The following is a 23,712-nucleotide window of genomic DNA, read 5'->3' on the forward strand; positions in this document are numbered from 1 at the left end:
TTTCCAACATAAAATTGGATTAAACATTTACTGAGCATGACCCCACCCATCAGAACAAGACCCAGTTTCCCCCTCAGTCTCTCCCATCAGGAAGCTTCCATAAGCCTCTTATCCTTTTCCATCAGAGGGCAGATTGAAAAACCACAATCACAGGGATCTAACCAATCTAGTCACATGGAGCACAGCCTTGCCTAACTCAATGAAACTATGAGCCATTCCGTGTAGGGCCACCCAAGATGGACGGGTCATGGTGGAGAGTTCTGACAAAACGTAGTCCACTGGAGAAGAGAATGGCAAACCACTTCAGTATTCTTGCCTTGAGAACCCCATGAACAGTATGAAAAGGCAAAAAGATAGGACACTGAGAGATGAAATCCCCAGGTCAATAGGTACCCAGTATGCTACTGGAGATCAGTAGAGAACTAACTCCAGAAAGAATGAAGGGATGGAGCCAAAGCAAAAACGACATCCAGTTGTGGATGTGACTGGTGATAGAAGCAAAGTCCAATGCTGTAAAGAGCAATATTGCAAAGGAACCTGGAATGTTAGGTCCATGAATCAAGGCAAATTGGAAATGGTCAAACAGGAGACAGCAAGAGTGAATGTTGACAGTTTAGGAATCAGCAAACTAAAATGGACTGAAATGGGTGAATTTAACTCAGATGACCATTATATCTACTACTGTGGGCAAGAATCCCTTAGAAGAAATGGAGTAGCCATCATAGTCAACAAAAGAGTCCAAAATGCAGTACTTGGATGCAATCTCAAAAATGACAGAATGATCTCTGTTCCTTTCCAAGGCAAACCATTCAATATCACAGTAATCCACTTCTATACCCTGACCAGTAATGCTGAAGAAGTTGAAGTGGAATGGTTCTATGAAGACCCACAAGACCTTCTGGAGCTAACACCCCAAAAAGATGTCCTTTTACTATAGGGGACTGGAATGCAAAAGTTGGTTCTGCTTAGGGATAAACAAAACACTTGTGGCTCAGACATTAAAGAATCATCCTACAATGCAGGACCCTGGGTTTGATCCCTGGGTTGGGAAGATCCCCTGGGGAAGGGAATGGATACCTACCTAATCCAGTAGTTTTGCCTGGAGAATTCCACGGGCAGAGAAGCCTGGCAGACTACATGAGGTTGCAAAAAGTCAGACACTATTAAGAGACTAACACTATCACTTTCACTTTTTCATGGATAAATAAAGAACTTTCTATTAATCAGCATATATCAATAAATTACCACCTTCTCCTGTCTACCTAGGGTTCTCTTTCTCCGTTAGTCCTGGCCTTCTTCCAGCCCAGGCACCCTCCCACAACACCCCCAACAAGCCTCCTGACCCACCAATTCTCTTTGGGGAACATGCCTTCCATAATCCCACTTACAGCCACTCCCACTTGCTCTCCACAGAAATGCATTTAAAGCAAAATTACACTGCCATGAGAGAATATTAGCAGATGTTTGGAAAATAATCTAGACAAATGGGACAAGCCACTTTATCTTTTTAAAACTCTGCCATGCTTTGTGAAGTTCAGATGTCACTGGTTCATCATCTCTGCCATCTTCATCAAAGAAAAATAATAAGCTAAAATGGAGCTTCAGCATTTATGAGAAGCACAAATAAATCCTTTTAAAAATATATGGCAACCATTGGTAAGGATTTATGTATTTGATCTGCCTCAATTTGTAACACTAAGGAAATATATCCCATTTTGAACTTAAAAAGTCTTGATGAGAAGTGTTTGTGCTTCTGATAGAGCAGACCGATATTTGATAAGATCTGCTCGTGATTTCTAAAACCAGAAGTTTGGGTTTTTTTTTTTCCCTCAAGAATGCAACCATTGGATTTATTAAGTGCTATATCTGAAGAAGATATATGTTTCATATGCAATAAAATATATGACTAAATAACAATATATTAATAACAGTAAAGATATTAGCTTTCCAAGACTCTGGTCTGTTTTAATCAGGGAAAAGAATCTCTGTTATATTCTTTTTGGTTCATCAGCTTGCAGACACAAACAGTGAGTAGATACACCTTTAAAACATCTTCATAGATTAATTCAAAATTCCTCCTCTCAGACTATCTGGAATATATGGATCTAATATTACTTACAAGTCAAAGGCTACCTCCTACTCTGCCTGATTTGTGGACTCTGCACTCAAGCCAAGTCTTAAAAACCATCCACATCTTTAAAGATAGACTTGCACTCTTATTCTCATCCTCCTTAGCCTAGCTCAGGATCACCAGCATTGCCCTATACCGGGCTTCCTGCTTTGGCCACAGATTGGATCCTCAGAGTCCAGTAAAGTGAAGCATCAGCATCTTTTTTTCCCCTAAGAAATTACTGTCAACTTCCTGCTTCTTGCCCTTCATTAAGGTCTCCAGAGAATTACCTGAGATCACATCATGTCCTTTAATAAACCTGGCATTTCAGCCTTTTCTAAGGGTTTTACCAAAACATTATTTTTATTATACCCAATAATCCATGCTTTAAAAATATTTCTTACTTGAAAGATGGGGCATGAGGTCAGTCTGTTTTTGCTGGTATTTTGTAGTAATTAGACATTCTAACGGTTTTTTGATCATAGTCACAGTGCCGTGCATTTTGTTGTGAGAAAGGCTAGTGACTTCCTAGAAAAACTTTAAGGCAGTGTTACACTTACAAATATGACTGAAAACTGTTTTTAGAAATTGGCTAAGTTGATATACACAGTACAAGAAGCCCTCATTATCTGAGTCCTGGGAAAAGACCATTTAAATCAGATCTCCTTAAAGACTCTCAAGTGAAAAAAGCAGGATACAAAGAAAAGTACATACTAAATGAACATTTTTGTAGAATATATATGTATACGCATATAAGACCTGTAGATGAGTCCCCAGGTACTGGTGACCAGAGCTGTTTGTGGAGAGAATGAGGTAAGTGGGGAAAAGAGTGTCTTGAGACAATTTTACCCTGCACCTCTTTGAATACTGTACCATGTGCTTTTATTCTCTGATTTTTAAAAAGGTAACAAAAATCAGAATGTGAAAAAAATACCTCTGGTGGGGAACTCCCCAGTGACCCAGTGGCAAGGACTCCCTGCTTCCACCGCAGAGACACAGGTTCCATCCCTGGTTTGGAGAAATACCTGTATGCCAGCTCAGCCAAAAATGTTTTAAATAAAGAAAATACCTCTAGTGGATACAAATCCAGAATTTGAAAATTTTAAAATCATTGGTCCCCCTGAAGCTTCATTTCAGTCACTGTGACAGGATTCCAGGTACCCCTTGCAAGCTTTAGATTTGACACAGTGGTTGGGGCAGGGCAGGGGGTGGAGTTGGTAAGGAAGGTCTTGATTTTCTCGTCAATATCTTTAAAAAAAAACTAAAAAAACAGTGCCTTCTTGTTTTGAGGTTGGAAACCTTGATACAGAAAGTACAGGGACACCAGGTTTAGACAGCTCAGGATATCTGGCCCTACTTAAAGTGAAACTCTCAGAGCTGAGTCAGAAGGGAAAATGGGAACATTAATTGGATGTTTGATGATATTAAGGAATGATTGACATTTTATATATGATAATGGTATCATAATTTTCTTAAGTGCTTTTCATTTAGAGATACTTACTGAGTATCTCTAAAAAATTTAGAGATTTATCTCACATAAAATGATATGTGAAGCTGGCTCTTAGATCCAATGAGGATTTGGATATTTGTTGGCAATTGTTGAAACTGAGTGATAAGTACATGAATACTCATTACTCTGCCCTCTGTATTTGTACATGTCTAGAATTTTCCATTAAAAGAGGGAGCTGAGGCACACTTTACACATTGTCTTTCAGTTACTGAAGCTGGTCAGAAAAGAGAAGAAGGAAGCTAAGCGCAGACTGTGAGCCTGAAAAATCCTGGAAGACACCCCCCGCTGGGTGCAAGGGAAGACAGGACAAAGTAGACACGAGAATTTGGGGCTGCTCCAAAGGTCTCAGGACAAGCACATGGGAAAGAAGTCCTCTAGACAATGCCCATGAATCAATCACCACCAGGTCACAAGATCTTGGCACCCCATATTATGAGTCAGGAATTAAGCCAGCTGCAAGAACACAGAAATGAGAGCATGTTTGTCTCCAGATGCAGAAGTGAAGCCAGTTGAGAATCCAGGGATTGGAGTTAAAGGAAACAATGTGTGCATGCATACTGAGTCACTTCAGTTGTGGCCCACTCTGTAACGCTACGGACTGTAGCCCCGCCAGGCTCCTCTGTCCATGGGATTCTTCCGGCAAGAATACTGGAGTGGGTTGCCATGCCTTCCTCCAGAGGATCTTCCTGACCCAGGGATTGAATACACATCTCCTGACTTGCAGATGGATTCTTTAGCACTGGGCCACTGGGGAAGCCCTAAAGGAAATATAACCACATTCAATTCAGGAATCACCTGGTTTACTACACATAATTCACCCACACAAAACACGGGTCCAAGTGTCAAAAGTGGGGTAACAAACACTCCAAGGAGAAGTCAGAAAAGAGGCATCTTAGCATGACCACTGGTCTTTGGTTCAGAAATGTGTCTTAGGACAAGTGTGAGCAGGAAGTCACCCTGGGCTCTCACAGATAAGCTTTTACCAGCATCGGATGGAATCGGTTCTCAGATGGGTGGGATCGGGTCTTCCAGCAAACAGCTTTCAACACATTCTGTTCAGTAGCCTCTTGGAGTAAATGTTAGCCCCAAGGAAGGGGGTCTTGACTCTATCAGTGGCTCCTTCTGTTCCAGTAATGTACATCACCCATCAAATTTTTATCTAAAGTAATATTTTTAGGGGCCACCCCAGTGGTTCAGTGGTTAAGAATCTGCCTGCCAATGCAGGGGACACAGGTTCAATTCCTGGTCTGGGAAGATTCCACATTCTGCAGGGCAACTAAGCCTGAGCACCAGAACTACTGAAGCCCCCTGTGCCCTAGATCCTGTGCTCTGTAACACGAGAAGCCACTGCAGTGAGAATCCTATACACCACAAGAAAGAGTAGTCCCCACTCATTGCAACTAGAGAAAGCCTGCATCAGTGAAGAGTCAATATAGCCAAAAATAAATAAGTCTTTTACAAAATAAAGTAATATTTTTAGTTTATCCCTCTAAGATTAAACAACCAGCTTGGAAGTTCACATTGGCCACTGTGTGACTCGATTTTGAACTACTTAACATATCTTAGATCCCATATGTTTCACACAGGATGAGTAGGAATCATAATTCAAAAGAAATCACATCATAACACAGGCCTAAAAATGGAAAGCTATTTATTTCTGTATCACATCAAGTCAGACGTCACGTTGCAAAGCAAGCAGAGAGGCTCTGTAGCCAGCAGGGGTCCCTGCACACTTCACGGGCACAGGCTTCTCTCTGACCCTCAGGCAGTCCCTTACCATTTTGGTCCAAGAGAGGAGAGCAGCAGGATGAAAGAAGAGACCAAAAAGTGAGCAAAGGAGGAAAGCCAGTAGTTTCTTAAGAAAGGTTCTTAGAAGTTTGCCATGAGGAAGTCAGACCAGGTTGCATGTGGCACCATACATACATGTTAGAGCCTGGGTGGAATCCGCCATCTATGAATAACAAAAAACAGCATTCACTAAACTCTAGCCAGCATGTGTGGGCTGTCCAGAAACAGTCACCTCGTAAGAAGCAGGAACGCTCACTGCGTGCTCAGTTGCTAAGCCATGTCCAACTCTTTCCAATCCCATGGACTGTAGCCTGCCAGGCTCCTCTGTCCATGGGATTCTCCAGGCAAGAATACTGGAATGGGTTGCCACTTCCTCCCCCAGGAGATCTTCCTGATCCAGGGATCAAACGCTCATCTCCTGTGTCTCCTGCATTGGCAGGCAGATTCTTTACCACTGCACCACCTGGGAAGCCCAAATATCTCACTGCTTTTCCTAATTGCTCTCTATGGAAAACAGCTGGTGCAGCAGGGCTTGAACAAGAGTCTTTTTATTACAGAAAGTCCTAAAACCAATTAAGAAGAATACAGGCTTGGGTCATTATGGTGAACAGTCATTTTTATGCACATTTTGGGTTATTATAGAGATATTATAATTGATGAAAATAGTGTGATCAACACGAGGAGAGGCAGTGGTGGGTTAGAAGGTCCATAATGTTATCTGAGTTTTGTTAACACACTGATCTAATCCTGTTGCAGGAAGGGGACTCTTTCCACAGCTCAGAGAGTGGGCTCTTACCACTCAAGAATGAAGTGTCCAAGGAGACACACATGCTGACAAAGAAAGAAACTTTATTGGGAAGGGATACCCAGGTGGAGATCAAGAGGGTAAGGGAACCCAGGAGGACTGCTCTGCCACATGGCTTGCATTCTTGGGTTTTATGGTGATGGGATTAGTTTCAGGGTTGTCTCTAGCCAACCATTCTGACTCAGGGTCCTTCCTGATGTGTGCACTGCTCAGCCAAGATGGATTTCAGTGAAAAGGATTCTGGGAGGACATATGGATTGGACTCTCCTGTCTCCTTTTGATCTTTCCTGATTTCTTCCAGTTGGGGGTGGCTTGTTACTTCCATGTTCCTTACCAGGATCTCCTATTGTAAAATAACTCTCACAAATGGTTACTGTGGTGCCTGGCCAGGGTGGGGGTTTCAGTCAGCGGTTCCCCTAACCATCCAGCTAAGACCACCCAACCTCCTTCATTCCCCCTTCCTTCTCTTGAACTTTTCCAGTGTTTTATAAATGTGTTTCATTTTATATTTTTCAATGCAAGAATTAAAATTAAGACAGATTTGAATTTTAATCAATTTAATTGATGAGTTAATCAAGAATGAAAATTAAGGTGCACTCTGTCCTCTAGTCCACTGGTTTGAAAATGTGGTCCTCGCCAGCATCACTTGGGAACAGATTACAAAAGCAAATTTGAGGGCTCCACTTCAGACCTACTGAATTCATCCAAGGGATTCTGAGGCACAATAAACTTTTGGAACCAGTTCGTTAGTCCAGTAACTTTCAACCCTGGCTGCACACTGAAATCACCTAGAAAACTTGGGAAAGAAACACTGTCTGCATCCCATACCAAGAGGTTCCAATTTGATTGGTTTGAGGGTGTTGTTTGGGGAAATTTTGAAATTCATCACATGGCTGTAAGGAGAAGCCAGGACTGAGAACCATTGTTCCAGACATTATCTGGGCCTTTACAGCCAAATAAAGCCGTGAAAATCAACTACATTCTAGGAGTGGTGGGGGACCAGTCTTCTTTCCAAATAGAAAGTGAAGGTAGTGTTAAGTTTTTCCCTATTCTCTCTGACTCAGGTGGGGAGGATTGAGTTCTCCTACCCCATTAGCCTCACTTGGTTGGAGCTCAGCCCACCCCGCACACTTCTTTCCCTCCATCTCCTTGGCCTTTTCTAGCTCTTCTTCCCCACCTAGCCTGTAGCTTTAGTCAGTTATGCTAATTGAGGCAGACTGAGCTTGGTACTTCATCAGTGTAGTTATAGAAGACTGTGGTGGAAGGAATGTTATGCATGTATATAATGTATTCCTTGAAGAAATAGTATAGGAGAGGCAGAGGAATATGTGAAAAAAAAAGAGTAGGGGATATGATTCTGGCAAATCTTTGTTGGGGAGGCATTTTATTAAGGGGATGTATGGACTGAGGGCTGGAAAGCTGAAATTTGAGGAGGGACCTTGTAGGGGAGGCGGGTGATGCAATAATAATTTATTGATATTATCCTAGAATTATCATTAGATTTAGACTTATAATTATCCTCATAGTACTATTGCTTTTTGAGGCAACTAGAGTTCTATTCCCCAAACTGACTCCACCTCTGCCCTTAGCACCAATTTAAATCTTTCTGTATACATCCAATCCTCACAATTTGCAACAGTGGGAGAGATTAGCCGGGGGATAGGAAGGAGAGAAAGGACTAACATAGATGGGTGAGGAGGATGGGCACACCAAGATGCTTTCTCCTATCAGTCCATAAGTAATACCAGTTGTTTCATTACTAAAAGACTAGTCAAAATGCAGTGTGTGCATACTAAGTAGCTTCAGTTGTGTCTGATTCTTTGTGACCCCAGCGACTGTAGACTGCTAGGCTCCTCTGTCCATGGGGATTCTCCAAGCAAAAACACTGAATGGATTGCTATGCCCTCCTCTAGGTGATCTTTCGGACCCAGGGATCAAACCCGAGACTCATTTCTCCTGTATTGGCAGGTGGGTTCTTTACAACTAGCACGACCTGGGAAGTCCCCAAAATGCAGTACCTCTTCCTGCTGCTGCTGCTGCTGCTGCTGCTGCTGCTGCTGCTAAGTCTCTTCAGTCCTGTCTGACTCAATGCAACCCCATAGACGGCAGCCCACCAGGCTCCCCCGTCCCTGGGATTCTCCAGGGAAGAACACTGGAGTGGGTTGCCATTTCCTTTTCCAATGCAGGAAAGTGAAAAGTGAAAGTGAAGTCGCTCAGTCGTACTTTAGAAACTGTGATTAAGAAGATGTTTGCACCATGATAAAGAGTATGTTAAGTAAATAGCCAACTTCACCAAAGATAATAGATGACGTCACTAATTGGCAACAAAACAGCACAATTTACAAGAAAGGCCCAGGGCTAAACAATTGGGGTGAATTATCTCATTTAACCATCACAATAATCCTGAAACCTGGGCTTCTTATTAATCCCTCTTTACTAATTAGGAGACTGAGGCATGAAGAAGTTAGGAAGTTAGATAACTTGTCCAAAAAATCACATAACTGAAAGTAAAGAAAATAAGGTTTGAGCACCAGGAAGCTGGCTCTGGCAGAAAGAGAGCTAGTGCTCTTGGAGAGGAGTGAGAAGAGAGAATAGGGGAGGGCATCTGAGAGAATTTGTTCTCACTGACCTATTAGTCCTTGCAGGGTTTAAAACAGGAATGACCTGATGGATAGTTTAAAAGAAATGTTCTGGTGCCCAAGTGGAAGTGAACTATGGAAAGGCAGGAGTGGAGCAAGAAGTTAGGAGGCTGTCACAACCATCTGGATGGGCTAAGTGTGAGGCTAAGATTAGAGCTGTAGCAATAGATATACTAAAGAGTTGGAAATGTGAACTATTTTGCTAAGTATAAGTACCAATTGGCAACAGAATGAGCATGTGAGCCAGCCCCATCATTTCCCTTGGGCCACAGTGATTCAGATAGGAAAAAAGAAACAGGCTAACCATTGGCCACCGGCATCTTCCCTGAATGTTTGATGAGAAGAAAAAAAAATGACTCAGTTCCTTTAACTGAGATGAAAGAAAGCTTGGAACTTAAATCCCGCTGAAGAAGAGCTAGAAAGTCCCTCAAAACAAGGGTCCCCAACCTCCCAGTTGTGGACTGGTACCTCCTGTCAGATCAATGGTGACATTGCTGCTGCTACTGCTGCTAAGTCGCTTCAGTCGTGTCCGACTCTGCGCGACCCCATAGGCGGCAGTCAAACAGGCTCCGCCGTCCCTGGGATTCTCCAGGCAAGAACACTGGAGTGGGTTGCCATTTCCTTCTCCAATGCACGAAAGTGGAAAGTGAAAGTGAAGTCGCTCAGTCGTGTCCGACTCTTAGGGACCCCGTGGACTGCAGCCTACCAGGCTCCTCCGCCCATGGGATTTTCCAGGCAAGAGTACTGGAGTGGGGTGCCACTGCCTTCTCCGAATGGTGACATTAGATTACACATAAAGTGCACAATAACTGTAATGTGCTTGAATCACCCCCAGACCTCTCCCCTCTCTTCTCAGTCCATGAAAAAATTTTCTTCCATGAAACCAGTCCCTGGTGCAAAAAAGGTTGGGGACTGCTGCCTTAAAACAAATGGTCCTTGAGAGAACCTCTAGTCCTAGCAAACTGGGGCCCCCTTCTCTTTAGCACTCAAAGACATGAATAGCCAGGGACTTTCCCAGCTTTTCAAATCGTAGTTCTAACCTATTGGTGAGTTGTGAAATAAAATTTAGTGTGAGGCCAGCATTTTTTCTAATATAATAAAATAAAATTATAGTGTATTACTCATCATAGTTATTGTATCAGAAAACTTGTTTCAATATTACAAACACCTGTTAAGGTGGATTGGTGTGGTCCCCACCCAAGCTCCATGTCAGAGAAGGGCAAGGAGACCCCTGAAATAAAATCATAGGGATCAATAACAACAACAACAACAACACACCCAAACTGAGCTGTTCTTCACTCCCAATGGAGCTAGAAAGAAACATGAGATGACAATTCTGTTAGGGAACCATTTACCAAAATTGCCCACCTTGGCCAGACACAATGATAACCAATTGCAGGAGTTGTCTCACACAGGAGGTCCTGATTAAGAACATGTTTCTGCCACTGAAATTAACCGGGAGAATTCAGGAGGGACCAAGAGGAGGAAGGAGATGCCAGCCCATAATACTGTCCTACCAATCTCCTAGAAACCTTTGCACTAGAATTCATCTTGGCGGAGAGATGCTGGAGCTACCAGGAAGGACCCTGAGTCAGATCAAATATGGGCCAGACAAGATAACTGGCCAGAGACAACCTGGAAACTAACCCTATTACCATAAAACCTGAGACTGTAAGCCACATGGCAGAGCAGTTCTCCTGGGTTCCCTTATCCTGCCACTCTCCACCCAGCCACCACCCCTTTCCAATACAGTAAATTCCCTACATAGGAATGAGTTCCTTTCTGAGAGTGCATTTGTTAAGTCCAATTTGTTGGGAAGTCCAACAAGCTAACATAATAGGCTATATAGTACTGTACTGTAATAGGTTTAAAATACTTTTCACACAAATAATACATAAAAAATGAGCAAGCAAAAAACAAGAAAACATTTTTCATCTTACAGTAAAGTACCCTGAAAAATTCAGTAGCACAGTACAACAGCTGGCATACAGGGGCTGGCATCGAGTGACAGGCAAGAAGAGTTACTGACTGGAAGAGGCAGAAGAGGTGGGAGATGGTAGAGCTAAAGGATTATCAGCAACAGGAGATGGAGAGCAAGCTGAAATTTCACTCATTCCTGACGATGATGGCACAGGTTCTGGTTCCTTGCTGAATTCAATTCTATCCACCCTCTTGGAAAAAAAAAAAAAAAAAATCCAGTGATGTCTGGGGAGTAGATCTTTTTTTCTTGTTACAGATGACATGGATTGCACTCTGAATGGCTGCTACGACTTACGTGTACTGTTCTATGTTCCAGTCCTATGGCCCAAAACCTAATAGCGCCTCCTCAAATAAAGAAAATCCCCTTCCCGTTTCCGCTTCCTGCATCAGGAATCTCACTGGTTCTTCACTTACTTCTTCTTCCTCTTGTCTCTCTTCGTCATTTCTCTGAGTCTTCAATTTCATCATTAGTAAGCTCCCTGTGTTGCACAGCAAGTTTCATCATTCTTACTTGGCACTTCTTAGCAGTACCAGCTATACCGCTGCTGCTTTTATGCTTGCTTCAGGACATCCTGGGCTTGAAATAAGGTTACTGTACCACGGTACTCTATACAGCACTGTAAAGTACACAACACCACAGCCACTTGTAGAGGGTGCACGCATGTGACAATGCATGCTAGACAAGTGAATAACTTAGTGACTGCACATGCAAACACACCTTTTCATTTTTGAAAGTTTGCAACTTGCAAGTTCATATGTAGGGGACTTACTGTAAAGTCTCTTGTTTTATCAGTACTTGTGTCTTTTCAGATAATTCATTTCCAAGTGTTAGACAAGAGCCCACTCTCAGGCCCTGGAATGGACCCTCTTCCTACAACAATTCTGGGTCTCTGGGGCTCTTTGGAAAAGAAGTCAAAGGCAGAGTCCAGAATATGTCCCAACCCAGCTCTTCTAGGACAGATGTGACCTTGGAAGTGGCTGACTCAGTAAAATTTTAGAAATACAACAACCTGAAAGCACCTGAATGGTTTGAAAAGGAGCCATCGTGAGCATTTAAGACTGGGGTGTGGGAAACTGCAGTCGAGGACAGTGTGGGTGTCATGGAGAGGGAGGGGCACAAATTTCAGATTGGATGTGTGAGGACCCAACATTCTAAACAGTCATTTCTCTCCTTACATAATCGATTCCAGAAAGTTCATAATCTTAGAGAAACTGTTACTGGACCAAACGTGGGTCTGCGCACCCGTTTGTAGTAAAGGCAACCCACTGACAGGGCTGTGGAGAAGGAAAGTGCAGTGTTTATTGCAGGACACCAACCAAAGAGTCCAGGACAGCTAATGTCAAAACCCCTGAAGCCCCAATGGGTTTCAGTAAAGCATTTTTAAAGGCCAGGTGAAGAAGGAGCATCCCAGGGCTTGTGATCAGCTCATGCACAATTCTGATTGGTTGATGGTGAGGTAAGAGAGTAGGGTTGCTGGGGTTAATATTATCAATCCTTAGGCAATAGCAGGCCTCGGGGCTATATGTTCATGGTCATCAAGGAGTTAACTTCTTCCATTTGGTAGGGGTTTTAGCATCCATAAAACAACTCTGGAAATGTGCATCAGATACTACTATCTACACACTTCAGAGAGGAGCTAAAGCAGAGGATATAGGGGACGGGTCTGTCCCAGAAAGTCCCCATAGGGTTCTGCTTGGTTACAAAACTTGATACTCTCTGACTGACCCTATTGGCACCTCTTTGGCCATCATATATACCATAGCACTTTGACAACCACCCAATATACCAATTTGGAGAAGGCAATGGCACCCCACTCCAGTACTCTTGCCTGGAAAATCCCATGGACAGAAGAGCTGGAAGGCTGCAGTCCATGGGGTCACTGAGGGTCGGACACGACTGAGCGACTTCACTTTCACTTTTCACTTTCATGCATTGGAGAAGGAAATGGCAACCCACTCCAGTACTATTGCCTGGAAAATCCCATGGATGGAGGAGCCTGGTAGGCTGAGTCCATGGGGTCACTGAGGGTCGAACACGACTGAGAGACTTCACTTTCACTTTCACTTTCAATATACCAATTATTTTGAGCATTCCAATTAGGAAAAAAGGGCTGCCCTTGTGGCTCAGTGGTAAAGAATCTGCCTGCAATGTAAGAGACACAAAAGACACAGGTTTTATCTCTGGATCAGGAAAATCCCCTAGAGGAGGAAATAGCAACCCTCTCCAGTATTTTTGCCAGGAAAATCCCATGGACAGAGGAGCCTGGAGGGCTACGGTCCAATGGGTCGCAAACAGTCAGACATGGCTGAGCACTCAAACATGCATTAAAACAAACATTAATCACCACTAGCGATATCTACCTCAGTGAAAGGTTCTGTTTTTCAAGAAAGTAAAAATGAAAATTTTCTTTCTTTCCCAGTACCTTTGTCTCTCGCATTTGAATTTCATGTCAAAATATCTCAACCTGGCATCTCATTCTTTTTCCCAAGACACTTATCATTATCAGGAATTTTACTATAGTAAAGGTATTAAATACTGAAAAAGACACTGTTCCTATCCACAGAATGTAATAATTTAATTTATAATCTACAACTCCCCATTGTATATACTACAAAATAAATGTACAATGTAGTCTCTGATCATCACAGATATTTCGCTGAGAAACAGAATTATCCTCAAGTAAAGGCTAAAAATCTGAGGCTTTAAAGTGCTTAATAACACCACTTTGAAGCCACAAATTTATTTAGCGTCAAGGTCTACAAAATGTACCCCCAAATCAATAAAAAATTGCCTAGCAACTAAGTCTACCAAATTGCCTCTTCTTTGGTCATTCTGATGTTTCTCACATGGAAGATCTCATTGATCTCACTGGAGGAGTCTAGAAAGGGATGAATTTCTGATGGACAGATGGTCAGGAGGGCAGCGTTACCACCTTCTATGGGCAACTCAGGACAAAAGAATGGACACAAAGCCTCCAAACAGGAAATATTACTGTTGATATAGATGAGGGCAGCATGGCTAACATCAAAAAAATTGATTCCTTCCAACTCAATGTCTAGAAAAATTCTTACTCAGCTAAGGTGAGGGCTTGCAGGAATTCTAATTTCTGGGATGGAGCAGGTATATATTGTCCCAGCCTTCATGCTGATGACCCAGCACTGTAGGGGCCACCCAAGATGGGTAGGTCATGGTGGAGAGGTCTGACAGAATGTGATCCACTGGAGAAGGGAATGGCAAACCACTTCAGTATTCTTGCCTTGAGAACCCCATGAACAGTATGAAAAGGCAAAATGATAGGATACTGAAAGAGGAACTCCCCAGGTCAGTAGGTGCCCAATGTGCTACTGGAGATCAGTGGAGAAATAACTCCAGAAAGAACGAAGGGATGGAGCCAAAGCAAAAACAATACCCAGTTGTGGATGTGACTGGTGATAGAAGCAAGGTCCGATGCTGTAAAGAGAAATATTGCAAAGGAACCTGGAATGTCAGGTCCATGAATCAAGGCAAATTGGAAGTGGTCAAACAAGAGATGGCAAGACTGACCGTTGACATTCTAGGAATCAGTGAACTAAAATGGACTGGAATGGGTGAACTTAACTCAGATGACCATTATATCTACTACTGCAGGCAGGAATCCCTCAGAAGAAATGGAGTAGCCATCATGGTCAACAAAAGAGTCCGAAATGCAGTACTTGGATGCAATCTCAAAAACGACAGAATGATCTCTGTTCGTTTCCAAGGCAAACCATTCAATATCACAGTAATCCAAGTCTATGCCCCAACCAGTAATGCTGAAGAAGCTGAAGTTCAATGGTTCTGTGAAGACCTACAAGACCTTTTAGAACTAACACCCAAAAGACATATCCTTTTCATTATAGGGGACTGGAATGCAAAAATAGGAAGTCAAGAAACACCTGAAGTAACAGGCAAATTTAGCCTTGGAATACGGAATGAAGCAGGGCAAAGGCTAATAGAGTTTTGCCAAGAGAATGCACTGGTCATAGCAAACACCCTCTTCCAACAACACAAGAGAAGACTCTACACATGAACATCACGAGATGGTCAATGCTGAAATCAGATTGATTATATTCTTTGCAGCCAAAGATGGAGAAGCTCTATATAGTCAGCAAAAACAAGACTGGGAGCTGACTGTGGCTCAGATCATGAACTCCTTATTGCCAAATTCAGACTTAAATTGAAGAAAGTAGGGAAAACCACTAGACCATTCAGGTATGACCTAAATCAAATCCCTTATGATTATACAGTGGAAGTGAGAAATAGATTTAAGGGCCTCGATCTGATAGACAGAGTGCCTGATGAACTATGGACGGAGGTTTGTGACATTGTACAGGAGACAGGGATCAAGACCATCCCTATAGAAAAGAAATGCAAAAAAGCAAAATGGCTGTCTGGGGAGGCCTTACAAATAGCTGTGAAAAGAAGAGAAGTGAAAAGCAAAGGAGAAAAGGAAAGATATAAACATCTGAATGCAGAGTTCCAAAGAATAGCAAGGAGACATAAGAAAGCCTTCCTCAGCGATCAGTGCAAAGAAATATAGGAAAACAACAGAATGGGAAAGACTAGAGATCTCTTCAAGGAAATCAGAGATACCAAGGTAACATTTCATGCAAAGATGGGCTCAATAAAGGACAGAAATGGTATGGGCCTAATAGAAGCAGAAGATATTAAAAAGAGGTGGCAAGAATACACAGAAGAACTGTACAAAAAAGATCTTCATGACCAAGATAATCATGATGGTGTGATCACTGACCTAGAGCCAGACATCCTGGATTGTGAAGTCAAGTGGCCCTTAGAAAGCAACATTACGAACAAAGCTAGTGGAGGTGATGGAATTCCAGTTGGGCTATTTCAAATCCTGGAAAATGATGCTGTAAAAGTGCTGCACTCAACATGCCAGCAAATTTGGAAAACTCAGCAGTGGCCACAGGACTGGAAAAGGTCAGTTTTCATTCCAATCCCAAAGAAAGGCAATGCCAAAGAATGCTCAAACTACCGCACAATTGCACTCATCTCACATGCTAGTAAAGTAATGCTCAAAATTCTCCAAGCCAGGCTTCAGCAATATGTGAACCATGAACTTCCAGATGTTCAAGCTGGTTTTAGGAAAGGCAGAGGAACCAGAGATCAAATTGCCAACATCTGCTGGATCATGGAAAAAGGAAGAGAGTTCCAGAAAAACATCTATTTCTGCTTTATTGACTATGCCAAAGCCTTTGACTGTGTAGATCACAATAAATTGTGGAAAATTCTGACAGAGATGGGAATACCAGATCATCTGACCTGCCTCTTGAGAAACCTATATGCAGGTCAGGAAGCAACAGTTAGAACTGGACATGGAAAAACAGACTGGTTCCAAATAGGAGAAGGAGTACATCAAGGCTGTATATTGTCACCCTGCTTATTTAACTTATATGCAGAGTACATCATGAGAAACACTGGGCTGGAAGAAGCACAAACTGGAATCAAGATTGCCGGGAGAAATATCAATAACCTCAGATATGCAGATGACACCACCCTTATGGCAGAAAGTGAAGAGGAACTAAAAAGCCTCTTGATGAAAGTGAAAGAGGAGAGTGAAAAAGTTGGCTTAAAGCTCAACATTCAGAAAACTAAGATCATGGCATCTGGTCCCATCACTTCATGGCAAATAGATGGAGAAACAGTGGAAATAGTGTCAGACTTTATTTTTTTGGACTCCAAAATCACTGCAGATGGTGACTGCAGCCATGAAATTAAAAGACGCTTGCTCCTTGGAAGGAAAATTATGACCAACCTAGACAGCATATTAAAAAGCAGAGACATTACTTTGCCAACAAAGGTTCGTCTAGTCAAGGCTATGGTTTTTCCAGTGGTCATGTATGGATGTGAAAGTTGGGCTGTGAAGAAAGCTGAGCACCGAAGAATTGATGCTTTTGAACTGTGGTGTTGGAGAAGACTTGAGAGTCCCTTGGACTGCAAGGAGATCCAACCAGTCCATTCTAAAGGAGATCAGTCCTGGGTGTTCTTTGGAAGGACTGATGCTGAAGCTGAAACTCCAATGCTTTGGCCACCTCATGTGAAGAGTTGACTCATTGGAAAAGACTCTGATGCTGGGAGGGATTGGGGGCAGGAGGAGAAGGGGATGACAGAGGATGAGATGGCTAGATGGCATCACCGACTGGATGGACATAAGTTTGGGTGAATTCCAGGAGTTGGTGATGGACAGGGAGGCCTGGCATGCTGCAATTCATGGGGTCGCAAAGAGTCAGACATTACTGAGCGACTGAACGGAACTGAACTGATTTCACTTGCATGAGTTAAAAATCTATAGCAATGGGTCTCAAAATTTTAAAATCTTAATCTCAAGACTTCTCACACTCTTAAACTTGACTGAGTACCCTCAAAATCTCAAAATCTTTGTGTTTATGTGAATTCTATTTCTGCATATATAGACCATTAGAAATTAAAACAGAAAATTTTAAAGAATATATTTAATTCAGTTAAGATAACAAAACTACTATACTTTAACATAAATAACAGTTTTATAAAAAAATAACATTTTCCTCTGGAGCAAAAAATAGTGAGAATAATGCCACTGTTTTGCATGTTTGCAAACTTCTGTAATTCCTGCTTAACAGAACACTAATGGCTCCTTATATCTGCCTCTGCAATCTGTTGTCATATTTTGTTTTAGTTGAACTATGTGAAGAAAATTTGGCTTCCCACAGATATTTAGTTGGAAAGGGAAGAGTTTGCCCTAATTAGTATTAGATGCCCTAATAGGGACTCTAATGGTCAGGAATCCTCTAGCCATTATTGAGGAACCATTGCTGTACAACAAATTTCATGACTCTAAGAGGAAGCCCCAAATCTCAGCTTCTTGACAATCAAAGACCCTAATGATGAACCCAGCCATCTTTTTGTGTGGCTTCTGTAATCTCAGAACTAATTCATATTATGTATTTAAATATGAATCATCTTATACCTTTGCCCAATTATGATGAGGGTTCTTTCTTTTTCTTTCTATTTCAATTATTAACTACGATGATGATGCCAAATCAAGTTGTTCTCTACGGCAGTGTTTGACATCTAATATGCCCAACAGATGTTTAACTATGACAAAAAGCATCATGTCTCATTGACATACATTTTTCAGCCAGATCCAAATGTGGCTTGATTATACACTGACTCACTGCTGCCTCTGAGACTTGGTATGCTGGAAAAAATATTTCTTCCCCAGAAATACTTTGATTCTAGATTCTTCATTACTACCATAATGCTGAGTTCAGGGAGAAATGTCATTTTTAAAATTTTCAAGTGCTGGAATATTTGGAGCCACTTATCTATAATATCTTAATACTCTCATGACAACATATCAAAAATGTACATGAAGATTTTTTTTAATTTTTAGAATAAATTTTAATTATCATTAGTGCTTACAAGTTAAGATTAAATCACAAAATGAGCTTGTTTCTGTAGCTTCCTGATTAAAAAAGAAATTGACTTTCACATATGCTAGTTAGATAAGACGCAGCCTTTGGTGAGGGAGGGGGCATAGTCAGCCCTGTCTAACATTCCTACAAGATGATGATGTGTTTACTTAAACCATGTTTATATTTTTCAAAAGGCAGCAGCTGTAGTGGGGCAGCTTTTCACAATTAGTTTCCATCCCCTGGTGTGGGACTCATCTCCTCTCTTCTCTGTTCCCCTGTGATACATTAAACTGGACACTTCTGTGTGTCTGAAAGAAGACAGAGGGCACTTCTCTGAATTATTAATGCCACCAAAGCCCGCTAATGGAGCGCCCATGCTCTCCTCTTCAAAAGGAGCCATGTTTTGCAGACCTGGCAAGCTCCACGAAGAGAATATTTTAGGCACTTTAGAATATACAGAATGCTCACTTATTGTAAGGGACAGACTCTACAAAAAAAGCCAAGGATGATGAGATTCCTTAGTTATATATTTGATAAAGTATAACCTCTACTCTGGTATTATTCAGGACCTCTTAATGTTTGGACCTCTGATTTTATTTTCAAAACTACTGAGAAAAAAAATAGAACAATGTTTATGTGTTTCATTCACAAGGTGTGTTCCTATCTGGATAAGAACTAGCCACAGAGTCCTTTATCTACAGAAAATTACCTATAAAAAATACCAAATTCTAGTCTGGGTCTCCATGTGAGTTTCAGTGACCTTAGGCACCTGCCTTCAAATAAAGTATTGCTTAGTCACCCCTAGAGGCCTCACTCTTCTGTCACCCTGTAGGTTCCAGACTCTGAGCAAGGGTCAGTGTGAGTTTGCAGAGGCCAGAGGGAGTCAGTGTGAATTTGCAGGAACAGTGACATACACATAACCCTGCCCCTGGGGCTGTTTATCTTTGCAACTTCTAGAGCCAAATATAAGTGTTTTCAGATTATCCATATGTTTCTCCTCTGGTTTAGGGCTGTCGAAATATTTTTGTGTAGGTGAGGAAGTCTAAGTCAAAATAAATTTCCTTTTCCCCTAACTATCTGACATTCAATGTATTATTGAAAGCAGCCTGCAAATCTCTTCAAAAGCCTAGAGCTGCACCACGTGGACCTCAGGGAATTCAGGTAGTTAGGTCAGCCCTCCCCACAGTCAGGTGAGCCCTCTAGCTCAGGGGCTCACCAGCCTCACAGAGGTCAGAGACCAACAATCAGGCTCACCAATAAGGCTGCATCCAGCTGGAATCACCCTCCAGGCTTCCTCTGTGGATGAGCAGGCCCACTGCTCTTCAGTTACAGACCAAAATCCCTACTATGTCCCCTTGGAAGCTGCCCCTCTCTCCAGACTCATCTTCTAGAATCCACAAACCCTCCTTTTAGTCCTTTCCCATATTCCCTCCCGATTCAGGACAGGTTAGTTCTCTCTGCCTAGAACCAGTTTCAGCCGGCCACCGGGCCAACACCCAGCCATGTGGGATTTTAGTTCACAGATCAGGGATGGAACTGTGCCCCCTTCAGTGAGGTGTAGGGTCTTAACCACTGAACCACCAGAGAAGTTCCAGAAACCCTGATTATATCCTCTCATAACACCCTGCATCCTTCCTACAAGTAAGTCATCACAGCGTTAGTTTTCACTTACGGATGTGATCTCTTGATTCATCCAAGGTCCCTAATAATATTAACAGTTAGGACTTTTACTGTGTTGCCAGGCATTTTTCTAAGTATGTCGTTTTCTAGTATTAAATCTTTGCAGCACAGAAGGCAGATGCTGTTATCAATTAACCTCTCAGATGATGAATTTAAAGTTTTGCCATCACCAAACTGTTTGATTCTGGGTGTGTTAACTAAAGTTCTCTGGATTAAGTATCTCTGGTGTCTTTCACAGGGCTTCCCAGGTGGCGCTAGTGGTAAAGAACCCACCCGCCAATACAGGAGACATAAAAGACTAAAGATCCCCTGAAGGAGGAACGGCAACCCACTCCAGGATTCTTGCCTGGAGAATCCCATGGACAGAAGAGCCTACAGTCCATAGGGTCACAAAGAGTTGGACACAACTTAAACAACTTAGTATGCAGCAGGCAGCAGTGTCTTTCACAGGAGACACAAATAAATTTCTACACTGTTAAAATCGGTATATTTTATGCATACAGTCCAATCCAATTGAAGGTCAGTTAAAATAGGTGCTAACCTAGTTTTTTTTTTTTTTTTTTTTTTTTTTAAGTTTCTGGAGCTATATGGATCCATGCTATCTTGACAATCTCATCAGACTTTACCCAGGGATTGAAAACCCTGGACCCCAGCTATATTTTCTACTGTATTTTTCATTTTTCTGACAGTTTATCATCTAACTGAAGAGACAGGTGTGACTTACTGGCCTGTCTATACTTCTAAGTGTCCTTTCTGCTTGGACATTGGCTCTCAGTTTTTTTGCAGTTCTATTAGAGTTCCTCAGATCATCGCAAGACAAGAAATGGCGATGACTAATTAGAAAAGACTGCCCAGTTTTGTGTACACAACACAGGATACCTTATACAGCCAAATGCTTCAGTTGCTATAAACATAACACGCTGTGCTGCCCATCATCATGAGGCAAGTCCAAATAAAGTAACCAAAATAACTCTCCTTCAGAAGAACCAGCTACATCCCAAGTTTTACACACAAACATCCAATGAGCGTCTGCTATCTGTGAGACACACACATTGTTAAAATACTGAGGCGACCCTCAAACAGTAATGATACTGCTGATGCCCTATATGTTACAGCACAATTAACAGAGGTAAGACAAATATATGAGAAAGTAAATAATACTGCTAAGTAGACAAGATGGTGTGTGGTATGTGCCGGACTACTGGTTACTCAAACATCTTTAAACCACATCTATATATAGATAACAGAGGACAGTATAGTTTGGTCTGTTTTTAGACATCCTCTTTTCAGACTCTTCATACCTATTAATGCTCATTTCTTAAAATGGCATCAAAGACCATTGAAAGCAATGTCAACTAATCTATTCTACATGAATGGACTGGAGGTACTTGGTATAGCTTTATATTCTAACCAAGCTCTCCTTGCATCCTAAAATAATTCCAATTATCCACGACTGCCCACAGGAAGTGTCTAATAAGTATTATGGATTGATAGTCCGTAATGAATTTCTTTATTGATTCCTGTAGTTCTACCACTTCCCAGCTGGCGCAGTGGTAAAGAATTCACCTGTCAATGCAGGAGATGCAAGAGATGCCAGTCTGATCCCTTGGTCGGAAAGATCCCCTGAAGGAAGAAATGGCAACCCACTCCAGTATTCTTGCCTGGAGAATCCCATGTACAGAGGAGTGTGGTGGGCTACAGTCCATGGGGTTGCAGAGTTAGACACAATTGAGCATACATGCACTTATACTTCTACCACAAATAATGTACTACTATCTGCTGTGATGGCCCTGCCATTGGTGGCAGGGAGACATCTAAGTGCCTCTACTGATGTGAGGCATCTAAGTTCTGAATCTCAAGGGAAGGCTCTGCAGACTTGGAACTGTAAGGGGCATGGACATGTAAATGAAAGCCTGGAAGATTGGAAAAGAGGGCCTAGGGCAGGACCCTGGGCAACACCACCATTTAAGGAAGGGGAAAAGCAACTCCCAAAAGATCATGTTAAAGACACTGAGGAAAAGAGACTCCTGCAATTGACAACACAACTCTGGAACCCAAAGGCCAATGGAATCAACCCTTGAGAAGATCTCGCAGTTCAGCCTAACTGGAGCCAGAAAAGTGAGTCAGGCCAGGAAAAGCCAAAGCTAGGAGTTTCAGGGGACTTTGTAATTGTTCCTAAATGGACAAGGAAGTCTGGGAAAAGAAATACAATGTAGCATATTAGTCCAAGTGAGAAAGGCCAGGCAACCACATACTGCAGAATGGAGGTCAGAGCAAAGCTCCCAATTCAAGAACACAAATCCAAATAGGAAGAAAGGGTGGGAAGGCATGAGCATGTCTACTTAAATTATTAAATTTCAATGTAATACAGTGTTGTACACAATTTATACATAATATCTTTCCTCTAAAAAACTTCTAGGGAAATTCTCTTAAAAAAAAATACATTACTGGTATTGACCAAGGTCTCTGCTAGTGCTTAAAATGAGAAGCATATTAGAAATGATTTATTTGCTTATTAATGAAGTAATCACAGTCTTAAAATCTTCAACAAAACTATCCAAGATGCCTCTCTTCTGTAATAAAAATTTAAATTATCTTACATATATTTAAGGCTATTGGAAAGTAATCACTGAGTTTTAGGGGTGCTATTATGCAAAAATATAAAAATGCTTTAAAATAATCAAAGAACAGTCACCTAATTAAACATGGCCTTGAAGGTATATACTGATGCTTAAATCAGTCCAGCCAGGATGTTGAAAAGTCAAATCACAAAGTATATCCAGCTTGTGCTTATGAAATGTCCAGAGGATTTATCTGTAGGTTGCCCAGAGTGATCTTGTTCAGGGATTAATAAAAAACCAAGCACAGTGAGGTCAGCACATCATATAACTGAAAGATTATTCCATGCACTGAAGAAGAGTTTTGAAGTGCAGATTTTTTTCAGGCTTAAATTAAAGAAGCTTAAGATTCTTTGGTGTCAAAGTATTTCAAGTAACATCAGTTTACTGATTCGGCAAAACTAAGTTTCTGTGGAGAAATCATTTCCTAGGAAGATGACCCCTTCCTCTGACTGGGCTGGAAAGAACAACACTCCTGTCCAGAGATTCCATCTATTCCCAGCCAGTTGCCCCTGCAAGGCCGAGAGGTGGGAATCTGCCGTTGCACACTGCCATCTACTGCGTCTCTATGGGAACTGGAGCCCCAGACTGCAATATTTTTTATTCCAACCTTGATGGCAAGGAAACCAATTCATCTGTGGGAGGTTTTATGAATATTAAGAAAAAGATATAACAGAGAGATGTGCACTTATGCAGTTAAAATGCATTGAGATTCATAGGATGCTGATTTTAAGAATGGCAGGGTAAAATTAGACAAGAAATTGTCTCACTTGGGGAAATCAACTTAAAAAATCTCTAATCCCTTTTCTTGGCATCCCAGAGAACAGGCAAAAAGGCATTCTGTTTTGGTTTTTTAAAAAAATCAAATCCGAAAGCATACAATTCTAAGATGACTGAGTTATGTATATGTACATATAAAAAGAAAAAAAAATCTTCATGCATGTCTGTTTTATTTGCTCTTCTAACATTATCAGCCATTAACTGTCCAAGGTTCAGCAGCCTATGTTTGTCCATCTGCTCCTATTTTTCATCTTGGTGCCTGACTTCTGGTCCTTTCTCTGCAGTAGTGAGGTCAAAAGAGAGGAGACAGTACATAATACTGAACTGGGACACAGAGGGTTGTTAGCTGAGATTGTCAGCAGGTCTTA

At 41.8% G+C, this 23,712-nt stretch overlaps 1 long non-coding RNA gene across 1 annotated transcript; it reads right to left on the bottom strand.

Moving 5' to 3' along the window:
- Positions 1-3,737: 3,737 nt before the first annotated feature.
- Positions 3,738-5,849, bottom strand: LOC147365815 (uncharacterized). The gene is made up of 2 exons (XR_015132258.1): positions 5,544-5,849; positions 3,738-4,378 (listed from the first exon to the last, which is right to left on the bottom strand). It is a non-coding gene; the product is annotated as an uncharacterized LOC147365815 (long non-coding RNA).
- Positions 5,850-23,712: the final 17,863 nt, after the last annotated feature.

The sequence above is a fragment of the Bos grunniens genome, chromosome 9 (genome assembly GCF_055505025.1).
Source record: "Bos grunniens cultivar Pamir isolate PY7600 chromosome 9, Bosgru_T2T1.0, whole genome shotgun sequence".
NCBI classification, from domain to species: Eukaryota; Metazoa; Chordata; class Mammalia; order Artiodactyla; family Bovidae; genus Bos; species Bos grunniens.